Source organism: Zonotrichia albicollis, chromosome 2 (assembly GCF_047830755.1).
Source record: "Zonotrichia albicollis isolate bZonAlb1 chromosome 2, bZonAlb1.hap1, whole genome shotgun sequence".
NCBI classification, from domain to species: Eukaryota; Metazoa; Chordata; class Aves; order Passeriformes; family Passerellidae; genus Zonotrichia; species Zonotrichia albicollis.
In genome coordinates this window covers 72,472,346-72,487,364 of record NC_133820.1, presented here as the reverse complement: position 1 = coordinate 72,487,364, position 15,019 = coordinate 72,472,346, and the positions used below count along the sequence as shown (strand labels likewise).

At 35.7% G+C, this 15,019-nt stretch overlaps 1 protein-coding gene across 7 annotated transcripts in view; it reads right to left on the bottom strand.

Moving 5' to 3' along the window:
* PCDH17 (protocadherin 17) overlaps positions 1-15,019 on the bottom strand; it is a 90,215-nt gene that overhangs the window by 27,780 nt on the left and 47,416 nt on the right. The window lies entirely within an intron of this gene.

The following is a 15,019-nucleotide window of genomic DNA, read 5'->3' as shown; positions in this document are numbered from 1 at the left end:
ATGATATTCATTTAATCTAATTTATGAAACTGCTTGAGGAAACATTCAGCTGCTTTCTTGAAAGACTGACTTGGGGATTATTGGAGCTGTATAATTGTTCAACTGATCAGACTTAAAAAGAAACATTTTGTTTTACATTAATCTTGCAGAAATGGGCAATGAATTTGAGAAATAGATTGCTGTCTAAAAGTCTTGCCAAAAAATGTCTAGCTGTGAGCAACCACAATTATTTTTTTCGAACAGTCTCATTTTCTTACTTTCAATCTTTATTCAACATCTGTTTTCTCCCCTCCTCTGTAACATAATTATGCAGAAATCCAGCATAAAACAGGTTGAGCAGTTAATAACAGGCAGCTTAAACATTTTTTTCCCATTGATGTACTGCAGATGTTTCCTTCTTCCTCTTCTTTTCCTTTGGCTTCTCATCTAATTTGTATACATTTCTATCCTGATCTGGAATATGGTCTCATAACATATGGAAGCACCTGAAAATAAGTCTGGAAAATGCACGTGTTTATAAGGCTTTTATTGGATATGTAGCACATTTAGCAGGAAAGCAGAGTTTGTCCAGATAATGTTGAAGGAATTTGACTGAGATCAGTAGCCTGCCACAACAAGAAAGACTTCCAGACCTTTTAATGATATTCTGTATAAAGGTTTGTAGTCTTTCAGTACATATTTATGTATATGTATTATTTTTCCAAGATAAATTTACTTTGCTTTTTTATTTGACATAAACTTATCTCAAAAAGTAGCCATGGCCCATGATAATTATTCCTCATTTTACAAACACTTAATTTCAGTAATTAGAACTTGATATCTAGCTTAAACAAGATGGCAAAATCTTATACTGTCAGATATTCAAAACTTCCACTAAAATATAAGGGTTCCTCCATACAGAGGAACAGATAAAAGTTGCTGTTTTCTCCTTAATTTCCAAAGGATATTCTTATCAGGATCAATAAAGGATTCTAATTTATCTGGAATTAAATAATGTTTAAACCTGTTGAGACTAACTTTGGAAAAAGTACTACAATTCTAGGAAATGTTCAGTTCACACAAAGGAAAACAAGAAGATGCAAATTACAGAAGACAATACTACGCAGAATTAGAATGGATTTCATTTTATGTGGCACATGTAAATAAAACACAGTGAATGTAATTGAATGTACAACCTATTGTAATTAGAAGATTCTATATTCAGGTTCACATAAACACTTTAATTGGAATTATTCCTTCAATGTTGATTGAGTTTATATGAGATGAATCCTAGCAAGCCTGGTAAGGAAAAAAGTTTTCCCTATGGGTTTAATAATGTGTAACTGCTCCTGTTTGAAAACTGAGGACTGGACAACTTGGGGTTTTTATTCATACTGTCACTGTTTTAGTTCTATAGTCTTGGTATGGCAGAAAACTATTGAATATTTTCCATTTATTCTGGATGCTTGTGCAAAAATGTTGATTTTAACATTTTTCAGCCTGTCTGCTGCATGAATTTTTTACATTTATTTGCACTCCATATTTAATGTATTATATACAATATAGATGAGATACTACCCTTTGTAACTGAGACACCACATAATCTGATGGCTGCTGCTGAAGGAAAAATACTATTTGCTTTCATTTTTCTCACAAGACATGCTGCATTGTTAAAAATTAGCCCAGAAGATACATGTAAATTCCTACTTTATCTATGAAACATTTATTCTTTAAGAGGTCAAAAATCTGCAGCTTCTAAACTGTTGTTTTAAAGTAAAAGAGAAATTCTGCCATTGAATAATGGTATACCTGGTAAAGTAAGTTTGACAAAGATGAATAAAAGGATGTTTCTTAACTAAATATGAGTTTTAAAGAAATCTGAAGCATAAGTATCTTTTTGAGAGGCAAAATTACATTTAGGAAAGTTATACATTATGAAATTATTTAATTTTCCTTTGCTTCTCTGAATGATGACTAGTTTGTCTCCAAGGTAGAAATGTAGCTATCATTTTCAACTTAAAAAGAAACCACAAAGAACAAAAGACCAAAACCAGAAAAAAAAATACCCAACCAAAACCAAAGTCTAATTTCAAATGTCCCTTTTTCAAAAGGTAGAAAAAACCATTTGATATTTTTTAACACCTATCTAATGCTAGAAACTGCTTTAATAATGAAAGATTACATGGATAGCTTTTGTAATGTGCCCAATCAAGTTAGCCATAAATATGTGCATACAAAACAGAAAAATTCTTTTGTAATGCAAAATATTACTTTGTGAAAAAATATTATTTTCATGAAGGAGTTATTCAGTATACTTGAAAGGCCTATCTTGATAGTTGCACTTTTAAATTATCGAAGTTGCAGAAAACTCTTGCTGTTCCACATCGTCCTCGCCTGCCCCCAGCAAAGGAATCAAAGCAGAAGAGGAAGACTGGAAGCAGAGGTATGTGGGAAGAATCTGAAAGACATCCTGCATCCAGCATATCCCAAAATTGCCCTGGAAATCTGCTTAGAACTACCTGCCATGGACTGTGTTGAAACTTACAGTACCCTTATATATGCCTAGAAAATTTAGATTCTTGGAATTAATCCATCCAGACTGCAATTAAGTGAAGTTTATTAGATTAATTGGGGGGTGGGGAGGGAAGAAAAGTGAGAAAGAGAAAATAAAAACCATGTATCAGCATTTTCAATGCAAATACAAAGAGCTCTTTCATATGGGATTGACAAGACTTTGCTATGGTTTATGGTAGAGATTTTCTGCACACCCCCATCATACATGAAGGAAGCCTACAAGATGGAGAGACAATTTGCAAAAGCATGCAATGACAGGACGAGGAGGAATCTCTTCAAACTGAAAGAGAGTAGCTGTAGATTAGATATTAGGAAGAAAATGTTCACTGAGAGGGTGGTGAGGCACTGGCACAGGTTACCCAGAGAAGTTGTGGATGTCCCAACCCTGGAAGTGCTCAAGGACAGGTTGGATAAGGTTCTGAGAAACCTGGTTCAGTGGCCACTCCCCGTGGCAGGGGAGCTGGAAGTTTTATGATTTTTAAGAGCCATCCTAAACCATTTTATGATATTGTGTAAAGTATATTTTACATGAGTTTAATTTGTCTGTTCTTTTATTTCCCTTATCTTTCAATATATGGAATTCAAGATTCTTTCCTAGTATTACCAACAGCAGAGCTTTTGTGATTGCTGTTAAGTAACGTTTCTTGTACAACAGTAAAAATATAATTATGACATATACACAAGATCACTGCAAGGTTCTACCAAGACATGATATTTCTCAGAATAATGTCTTCCGGTCTTTGTGGAGGGATTTTTTCCTGACTTTAAAATATGCATTTTACAAAGTTGAAAAGACTTAGTTAAGGTTTGCTGATATTTAATTTAAATTCTTTTCAAATTTCAATATTTGTGCTGTTCTATGTATTCTGATAATTGCCTTCTTCCTCATGAGACCTGATTTGTTTTCTTACTCCAGATTTCACCACTTTAGAGTTTTCTGACAATGTTATCAAAGATCCCAGGAAAAAAAGTTTTATCTGGTGTCTGGTGCTTGAATCTCTAGTCTTGTAAATACAACATTCTGCACAAAACCATTTTTACAATTTTAATATTATAAAATATGTATTTATATACAGAACAAGCTGTTCTGGTATGGTAATTTAAAATAACACTGCCCTTTAATGAATCTTTTAATAAATAATAGAAAAATAAGGAAATTTATATGCTGTTTATAATTGAATCATGCAAGGTATGTGTCTACCAAAAGTCTCAAACTTCAATATAGCTATTCACAAAAAAAAAATAAAAGAAACTCATCCCTAAGTAAATGTTAATCCAAAAAGTTTGCATTATGCCCTTTGCAGCTCAGGAAGACAAATAATGTTGACTGGAAGGTGGCTGGTTCCAATCCTAGCTGGAACAGACATTCAAATAAGTCATCTCTCTTTTCTTTTAGAATACTCATCTCTCTTTTAGAATACTCAAAATGAGTATTCTAAAAAATGCTGAGATTCACCAACTCTATCCAGTTTTCTAAATCTTGAGTAAGCTCAAGAAGATGTTAATTATATTTTAAAAAAAAATCTTAGCAAATTTAATATTCTTGGAATCTCACTCTGGACTTGGGTCAAGGATTAGACTTGGCAGTACACTGGGTGTTGATCTAAAGAGAAAGATAAGACATTAATTATTCTTATACTTCTCTACTTCAATGTTGTTGAATATTGTCAACAATGAGATCTGTCTATCTTCCTCGATCTAGCGAGAATGTGCTATACCTTTATGTCAGAAATGAGTAATAGTACCCACACTTGTGGTGAATAGTATAATTACCAGTGTACCTTCAGGTCTTACCTAAATATGATCATTTGATCATTTGATCATATATCATGTATATTACCTGATATAATTCACATGATATGGACTAAAAAGTGAACAGCTTGCATTAGATGACAGCTTTTTCTGTCTTTATCTCAGGAAAATGATGCTACCCTCACTGGGGAGATACGTGGAAAACATCAGCTTATGAAGGCATATTTACTAGTTCACAGCTGAGCAAATGGTCTTAAAAGACTCACAAAGGTATTGTGAAACTCTCACAACTATATTCTAGTCTCCTGGGATGAAATTCTACCAGTATAAACAATAAAATAATCTGTGTTCTGGGAGGTCTACATTGCTTAGATATGTAAATTGAGAAGTTGCCCTTTTTATGCTCCCTACCTAGTCTGTGGAAAAAGAGAGGCTCTGTCAGAGAGAATTTCAGTATAAATCCTTAACATAGAAATTCAAACACTATTTAAGTAAGCTCTCTCTCTCTTCTTTTTTTCCCCCTTTGTCTACCAAAACTTAGGAACAAGAATCTTTAACCTCATGAACTTCAAAAAAGCAAAATGCAATGCATCAGTACTGGGAGGTGCATGGATTGAGAGCAGACCTGCTGAGAAGGACTTGGAGTTTCTGATGGATGAAAAAGTGGACATGACCCAGCCATCTGCACTCACAGCCCAAAAAGCCACAGGTATCCTGGGCTGCATCCTGGTAGCCTGTGGCCAGCAGGACAAAGGAGGACATTCTGTCCCTCTACCCCACTCTCATGACACCCCACCTGGAGTGCAGTGTCCAACTCTGTTATTCTCAGCACAAGATATGGATCTGTTAGAGAGGGTTTAGAGGTGACCCCCAAAAATGTCACAGAGCACCTCTCCTGCGAGGACAGGCTGAAAGAGCTGGGTCTGTTCAGCCTGCAAGAATAGAAGGCCCTGGTGACACCTTACAGCAACCTATCAGTATTCATATGGGGGTTTATAGGAGAAATGGAGAAAGACTTTTTACCAGGGCCTGTGGGGACAGAACTGTGGTCCAATGGTTTTAAACTGAAAGACGATATGTTCAGATTTTTTCACAATGAGGGTGTTGTGTCCTGCTTTTGTTAGAGAGGTTAGACTAGATGATCCATAAATGTCTTTTCCTACCCACATCATTCTATGATTCTCTGACTACATATGTCATGTTTCTTATCATGCTCTTTATTAGTATGAAGTTGTCACAAAGAACAGCCTATACAGCTTTGGCAACAAAACTGTCTCAGCCAAGGAGAAAGTGGTAGGCCCTTGGTCCAGTCTTCAGTTTTCTGTATGACAAGCATAGTTCAAACACAACTACAAATTTTAATTAGAATTTGAGTCCTTTGGGACATAGACTACCAAAAATGCATTAATTTAATGATGCACTCAGCTGTCTTCTCCTTCTAAAGAGAAAATGAGAGAACTTAAGTCAAGAGCTTAATATAAATAATGCTGGGAGGTACTCAGAGAGTGCTGTGATGAGTATCAACAGAATGAACAGAAATATCTAATACATAATAAAAGCAGTGTAGGAAAAGGTTGAGTTTCAGAGAACTATCTGCTCTTTTCATGATAACTTGACAGTATGGGTGCACATTATATATATATATATATACATATATATATATATATATATACACATATAGGCCTGGATGCTTTTACATTACTGCATTTTGCAAGATCAAACAAGAATAAAAATCATGAGCATGAAATAACTAACATGAACAAAACCAGCAACCAACCATCCTGCTGGATGGCAGCACGCTGGAATGAACACAGCATGAAGATTATTGTATAAAAGATAAAGAATGAGGTGGATCACAGGGCGCAGTCACTGTAACACTCTTTTCTTGTTGGACTCTTGTTTTGACAAGTAAATTTAAGAAGTAATATGAAAAAAACAAACGCAAAACCAAATCCAACCAAAACATTAAAAGGTGGTTAGGGCAGAAAGGATTTGGGGCCATTAACCTTGACAGAGCTGTCTTTGCCTTAAGTAGCCTTTGTGCTTTTATAATGTGAGCAACCAATGTTCGTTTGGAGACTGAGATGAAAATACAACCACATTTCACTCATGGACTAGTACTCATGTTATGTTAAATGACTAAGTTAGTCACTGACATAGACTTGCTCTCCCGACTAACTTTAACAGAGAGTGCAATTATTCAAATATGAAAACACTACAAATTTTTTTTTTCTCATGTATTCCAGCAATTTAGGCTGTTTCCAGGGTGATTATGTAATCACCTTCAAGTGTATTGCCCTAATCTATACAGAACTGCCAAAAAGTTGCAAAATTAGATTTCTAAAATAAGAAAATCACATTGTTGTAAACAAGGACAATAGAGTATGCACAATACTTACTGGAAATTAAAATTAAAAAAAGATTACAAGTAATGTTTCTGATCAGAGGGGAGTGTCGTGGTTTAACCCCACGTGACAAATAAGCACCGCTCAACTTTGCTCAGTCACTCCCCACTGCAGCAGTGAGATGGAGAGAATTGGAGAAAAAAAAGTGAGAAAATATGTGGGTTGAGATAAAAGCAGTTTAATGGGTCAGAAAATGAAAATAAATTGATATGTAATGCAGCTTCTCACCACTCAATGACTGGTGCCCAGCCAGTTCCCGAGCAGCAGCCCCTGGCCAGCTTTCCCCACAGTCTATATGCTGAGCATTCTGCCATACAGTATGGAATATCCCCATGGCCAATTTGGGTCAGCTGTCCTGGCTATGCCCCTGCCCAGCTTCTTGGATCCCTCCAGCCTTCTCCTTTGTGAGAAGCTGAAAAATCCTTGATTTTGGGTAAGCACGACTTAGCAAAACTAAAAGCATCAGTGTGTTATCAACATTATTCTCATGTTAAAACCAAAACACAGCATCCCACCAGCTATTAGGAAGATAAGGAACTCTTTCCAAGCCAAAAGCAGGATAGGGAGTCAAACTAATGGAATGAGGTTAGCCAGAAAAAATAAAAATAAGAAAGGTAAAGCTGTGTAGGGAAAAGTGGTGAAAAGATTAAAAATACCTTATGCAAAATGAGACAAAAGGTGATCAAAAGGAAAAATGCTAATTATAAGATCAGAGGTAGAAACAACATACCCTAATTAAAATGTAATTAGAAGAAAAGTCAAATAACAAGGTGAAAAACAGTACGTGACTATCAGGAATGATTTGAAATAATAAATAAGAAAGATTGAAAAGGTGATACTGTAAGAAAAAGGTATGCAACTCCAAAACACATGAGAAAGAGGGAATGCTAAAATGCTGGGGGAGAAATGTCATGATTGGTTCGAAGGATTCTGGCAAAAGTCACACAATTGTGAATAAGAATAATGATGAAGATAACTGTACAGATTTTTTAAAAATTAAAAGTCAGGAACGACGAACTGCTAAGATGGGAACAAAATAAAAAATCAAAGAAAGAAAATTTGATTCACTTGAAAATACCACTAATATCTGTGCAATCTGACTAAATGTATATTTCCTAATACATATTTTAGTGCCCATCAATAGCAGATAAAGTATTATGCAGAAATGCATGCATAATACTAACACAAGCCTAAACCATTCAGCTGTATCACAAATAATAATTATCTGGGACACTAAAAGATCATGGCAAAAGCTAATCTAATAAGTCTTCCATTATCCTTTAATACTTTAAAACTGTGCCGTGAGCTAAACAGTTGTCAAAATTGAGTTCTGTTTACACCAAGCTGAGTATCAGTGAAACAGAGATCGCTGCTGAGCTCTAATTACAAAAACAAATTGTTCTCTCTGTAATCGAGCTGCAAAGGTTAGTCTGCTTCTCCTTCTGCCTGTCCTCCACTCCCCCAACAGATTTGACGCTTATTGGAGACACAAAGATGGATTAAAGATCATATGTCTTTTGTTGATCAGATAGGAATTGTATGAGAGGGGACAAAATACAACCCCACCAGATAACACTGATTAGCTGCAGCCTTGCAGGGATGAGGTCACAGAGAGCCCGGTGACTACTTTAACCCGGATATTATATTTCATTTTAACTCAGCTAATGGCATACTCCCTTTCCTCCAAAGTGCAGTGGCTACCAGATGAGTGCAGTTCTTGGCTATCCTCCTTCTGAAGGGAAGTACAGATGGCAGAATTTATCCAAAGAGGCACAGGGAGTGTCCACTGCTAGGGGTCACATGGACTTCCATCCTCCATGATGCATATGTAAGAAGTGCAGTTGTACACACTCCACCTTATGCAGATGTGAGCTAGCTAAACATTTTTGTGGAAAGCTGACTGGTGTGCAAGTCTGTATCAGGACTGAGGTCAGATTTTGTACAGTGAAGTTCTGCTCATATGAATGTCCAACACAAATGGAAGTAAGAGAGCTCACTAATTATCATGTCTTCTAAGTGTTTATTTATTCCTGACAGGAAGAGTTAGGGTTCTATTTGTTTTGCTGCAACAAAATCTTACATTCACAGGCAGTTTGATATCCAGCTCCCCACTTCCCTCTCAACAATAATTTCCTCTATCACAATCTCAGGTTAGATAGTGTCTGGCACCAATACATATTTTCATGTCTGAATTTAAAATGCTGATTGTGTACTAATAGCCATGGTTTCCTGTGCCACCACCATCTCTACAATATGCAATTCACTTGTTGAAAGAAATGCTATTACAATGCAACTAAATATAACACTGCTCCACAGCAGGTATCACTGTGGTGAGAATAGCTCATCACAGTCATCTGGTAAAAACTTGTTTTACACAAGCCAGTCTCTGCTTGTTCACTGTCAGAGAAAATACATTTTGCATCATCACTTACGTTGTTTTCCTTATCTGGCATGATAGCTACAATCTATATTTCTCAGCTCTGTGCCCCAAGGACTGAAAGTATCAAAGTAGAAAGAAAGAAAATATGCTAATAAAAATGCAGTACCAACCCATCTCATGAACAGAACCAGAGTCATCTTTGATTTCCAACATGCTTACAGCTCTTTCCAAGAGAGCTGCTAAATTACTACTTTAAAAAACTGAAAGTCGGCATGAGAAAAACTCTTATTTTATGAATAACTGCCACCTAATACACAAAGCCTAGCTCAGGGAAGAATACTGTTTCCTAATGGCTACTACCACTTTTAGATCTAGAAGTCAAATCAAAGGAAAGGTTCCTGAGAAACTTTATTATGATGGCAAATAGTACTATTCCTTTGAATGATGAATTACTAAAATGAAAACAAAAACCGAAAAAAAGGCAATTAAATCTACCTAATTCAACATTCTACAAAACTCACCAGATCTAAAAATCTAAGGCTCATTTAAAGCAAATGGAGTGGGTCATTAACAGCTTATTGAAGATGTCAATCAACTGGAGATGTGGTAAGAATTTAAACACATGTAAGTACTGGCAGTCTTCATGCCTGAATTTTTTTCTTTTTGTTCTACTACGGAGAAAATGTCTTTCTTGCACCCTGTTGGAACTAGAAACTCCTCCTAATGTAAATTTGTAATTCATTCATAATGTGTCTCCTTTAATACTACAGATGTTTAGAAACTTCATGCCTTAGAGTGGAATGTCTACTTACTTTATCTAGGCTAATTAAATAATTTTTTTTTTTGCTATGATGAACTTCAGATTTTTAAGACATATGACCAGGTGCATTGCAATGGCATGTGTATTTTATTTGTAAAAAATTAATTTTATAGATTTAGAATCTTTAAATTTTTTTTTAATTTGTTTGTGTGTAGTATAAGTCGGAATTTTCTGCTGGGAAAATAATTATTTCACAGTAGTCATTTACAGTTTGCAAGAAAAATGCATTATTGTTTGATATACCTCTAAAAATTTTAAATGGTAGAATAGAAAGTCATTACCCTGAAAAAAGTAAAAATTGAGCAGAAATCTGCACTTCTTTCTCAGCCTGGAATGATGAAATTTGGGGTATTTATTAACAAAATGGGACTTGTAATCTGATTAGATCTGTAAAACAAACATAAATCACTACATAATGAATGAGTAGTTCATTATGTATGAGTAGTTCATTAGTTATCTGTAAGTAAATTTTATAAATGAAATATGTACTTTTAAATGCAAAGTAATACATACACATTTATATTAAGAGTTTTATGTCTCATCATTTACACAATGATAGTTTCCATCCTGCTGTATATCAGGCTTGGTAACTGGAAAATCTAACCTACTTCTTAAAATTTAGGGCTATGCTTTTTTGCATATGCAGAATGAACATACACTCATTCTGTGTGCCAAACAAATAGCTTACATGAGAAAGATAAAAAAATCCCAAAATTACAGATAATATAACTAGTTGGAGATTATCTTGCAACATGCCTATATGTAGCACAAATTATTATTCAAAGGGTGTGATTATTTTAGAAGACATAGGAAAAGATTTATCTTTTTTTTCTCTCATGCTGCAGCAACTGTGGAAAAACACATAAAAATCTCTGTGTCAAGATATGCCTAGTTTCAGACAGCTGTTTAAACTGCAACAGGCTAAAGTGACTGCCCACTTCTTCATTTGCTCAGATGTTTTGATGATAATTTGCACAATTTTTTTATTCAAATGTGGAAAAAAATCCATGGCATTTGTTATCTTTTACTTTTGCTTTAAGCAGTTTTGAAGTGTGGATTCACAATTTTTTGGGCTAGGAAATATCCCTAGTGAGACCTACCTTCTGACTTGAAGCAAGCTTCTCCTTTCTTTAGGCTGTGGTTTTACAATATGCAAAACTAACCCAGATAATTCCTGCCTGGAATCTACTCATTTTTTCTACCTGGTTTCAATTTTACAGTGAGTAGGTTCAAGTGCCTAAAAGAACATTAAAAAAAAAAAAAAAAAAAAAAAATTAGTTCACCTTCCTGAACCAACTTGCTGAGGGAACATAAGTCCTCTGATTTTTAAAATTCTCATCTAGAGAATGGAGAATGCACAATATGGAACCAGTATGGTTAATTGATTTAAACCAGATAAAATTGTGAAAATAGTTTTCCAATTTTGAAGAGACTATGAGAGATCCCATCCTTGCTATCAGGATCTAATACTTATGAACTGTTACTTGTATTTTTATTGCTCCTTTTAATGTTAAAAGTTTCCTTCTTTTGAACACATTCATGCCCTTCTAGCATTGATCCTTCCTGGGAGCTCTAATTGCAGGCTTGCCCACATGCATTACAAAGACAGTGTAAGTGAAGCTCCTATGGGCCACAGACTCATGGATCCCAGTCTTCTATCTTCTGGAGCAGTGTCACAAAATCTAAAGGGTAAAGAACAGCTTATTCAAGGCCAGACAGATGAAGAAGGATGTGATGCTGAAAGAAAACAATATTCTGAATATCTGTATGTTAGGAATATTTTCTGTTTCCTTAAATTATATACCCTAATCTTACTCAAGTATTTCAAAGTCTCAAGATCTCATCAGACATCCTTCTCATCAGAGGAAGGAACTGAAATTCCTTGGTTTTACCTCAATAAGCATCGTCCTTTTTTTTAATGCCAAATTGGATAGCAATCATCAATGTAATAAACTTGTCTTGCTCATATGGTTGTTCTTAGCATTATACAGAAAACAGGCAAGGACACAAGCACAGAACAAAAAAAAGTTAATTGTTTAAGAGGACAAGCCACCTCAACCTGTCATATCAAGAACTCATATTTCCATTGGTTCTCCATTTATTTTCAATGCCAGTTCAAGAACCTGGCCATAATATTTACAGCTTTGCTGAGCAGGATGATTCTCTGTTCACTGCACAATGAGACAGTTGTGTCCCTCTAGGCCACTCTCGTGAGTGTGAAGCTATCAAGACTAGAAATAAAATGTTCTCAGTTGATGTCAGTCATTTGATGGAAAAGTCACATCACAAGAAATAAACAGGAGCTCCGGTCATTCTCCTGCACTGAAGAAACAAAGAAAAATAACTAAAGTAAACAAACACAGAAGTTTAAATGCAGTAAATAAAGCAGCCACATCTGTTCGCTACAGGTTGGAAGGTCAAGCCTCTCATTAACACCTCCATGGCTACATCAAACTTGCATTGTGTGGATCTGCTGGGATACACCATGCCTCCTGCTCCCCATCCACATATCAAATTCCCACTCTTCTAAAGAAAACCAGGGTGCAGTGAGATAAAATTATTTCAACAGAGTTGTGGGGTCACATCCAGGACACTTTCCCAGTAAACAGTTGAGCACAGGCAACTCTCACATTGACATCTAAATGTCTGAGGTAGTTGGCTCTCACAGGCTGCAAGAAGAAGCACCTGGAATTGTGATTAAAGGTTAGGTGAGATCTGAATCCTATGGAATTCAACATAATGTTCTTAACAAAATTAATGTCCTGTACCTTTCTTTGTCTTTTCACAAGAAATATGACTTCAAAAAAATTTTTTTACATCCTAAAGCTTTTCACAAGGAAACAGGATGGATTTTGTTTCTTTTTATATGAGTACTATGAGTACTGTCTTTTTTTTTTTTTTTTTTTTTCCTGAACTCACCCTCCTTGCACACTATTCCTTGAAGTATTTGGAAGAGCTCCTTCGGAATGAAACCCATTTCTGCCGGATAGAACAAATGGCAGGATATACTTGAAGAGTTACACGGCTGGCAGTCACCGCTGAGAGTAAAGCATATAACGCTAACTCTCAGCATGCATCAGGGTGGAATTCAAGCTCAGCTGAACAGAGTTGCAGGTATCTTTGTCTACCTTTGAGCTGTTCAACCTGACAGAGCAGTGTACCATAACTTTACATTCAGACCTGTTTTGTTCTTTTCAGTATGGAAGTCCTGAATACAGCATTGATAGCATCGCTCGTTTGAATCAGCAAGCAAGCTATTAGCGGGACATGTCTGGGTCAAATATTCCACAAGTTTCAGCTGCTACTTTAACCTCTTTGTAAAATTGAAATGGAAAGAAGTTATCTTTTCCTAAGGTTCCAGATGAAGGAATTTTAAATAAATATATATTGTAATTGAATGAGAATTGTAGGAAAAAAAATGTTAAGCCCCTTAGATAAACTGCGAGACTCCTATTCTTGTCTGAGAACATGAGTGACACTCTGCGGAGCTCAAAATGTTGATTCCTTTTCTATGGATTCTTTAGCTGGCTTAATAAGTGTAAAACTGCCACTGCAGAAAAGTGTCTAGTGTAAAAGCTGTACCTGTAATTTCCATACAGCTGGAATCGTGTTGAGCCCACCTTTGGCCTGACCCAGCTCTCCTGTTGCAGACATGATTCAGAAGTCAGCATAGCCAGGATTCATGGCTGTGTGATCCTTCTTCTAAGCATAATGTTCTTTTTGGATTTTACCTTGAACCTTTACAGAAATTCTGTGAAATGGACTCTTGGTGGTTACACAAGGAGGTGACTTTTCTTTACTGCAGGGTAAAAGAGACTACAAGCTATGCCTGTGGCCAGGCTATTGAGCTCAGTTTCAGGGTCAGAGAATCCCTGACATCAGAGTGCCATGGTTTGTTTGCACAAAGTAAGAGTATGAGGGTGTTACTGATAGGATCTGAGCAATAGGTGAATGAGGACGCATTAGCAACACGCTTCTCTCATGTGTTTACCAGACCCAACCAAGAAGCTGCAGCAATCCCCACAAAGCTATGGCAGCCTAGTCAGGAGCTACAGCAACCCAAACAGATATTCCACTGCAGTCCATAAAAGAGATTTGAACATCAGGTGGAAAAACATGTCAAGGCATTTCTTTGATGAAATACCTCCATAGTGAACACCAGAGCATGTAAAAGCTCACCTACTTCTGTCTGAGGCTACACAGAAACAGTCTGAAAAATTAAAGAAGACAGACAAAGAAGATTTGCTCAATTGCATAAAATCACTAAGTATATATTCTTATACTCTTCTTGTTTTACTCTATTAATTACTTGTTTTTCTAATTCTTATTCAGATCTAAAATGTCCTGATTCGCTTTACTCTTAATCACTTTGACACTTTGGATTTACTTGGATTTAAGCTCAGGCAAAGTGACTGACTGTACTTTAAGCCTAAATAAAGATAAAATAAATAGATCTGCAAAGTTAATTTAGACAAGTTTTCACAGGTGGAAAAATAGAAAAAAATCAAGATTTGTGCTAGATTGAGGGGAAAATTGTAATACTAATGTTTGCATTCCTAAGTGGAATTTTGCCACAACAGGGTGTGAAAGATCTCTAAAAGTATTTTTTCAAGGGTGAGGTGAGTCAAAATGACAAGAGGATAATGTACAAGGCATTTGGAAAATTGTGTAACAAGGGAACAATAAAAATATCATTGTTGCCTTTGATATGTGATATTACCAAGGAAAAAATGGACATTGTCTGTATATGTACATAAAAAGGTTATCCTTAGTAGCCAAAACTTCCAGGAAGAGTGAGAATAAAAACCAGAAGGAACTGAAAATAGGAAATAGGTGGCAGTCATCAGAGACAACCAATATATGGTGTGGGTGTTTTTTCCAGTAGAAAAGGAAGTGCAACATTTAATTTCACTGGAATATTAGTTACAGGTATAACTATCAAGTCTCTCTCTCTCATAAAAATTCATTATGAAGAGGCAGACTTGAGTCAATTGAATCACAAGCAAGAGATAAAATTCAAGATGAAAAAGAGACAGCTAAGGATCTCTCTATAATTGATTTGGAATAAATGTGTCTTCTTTTTTTCTTTTCTCTCTTACTAAGAAAGAG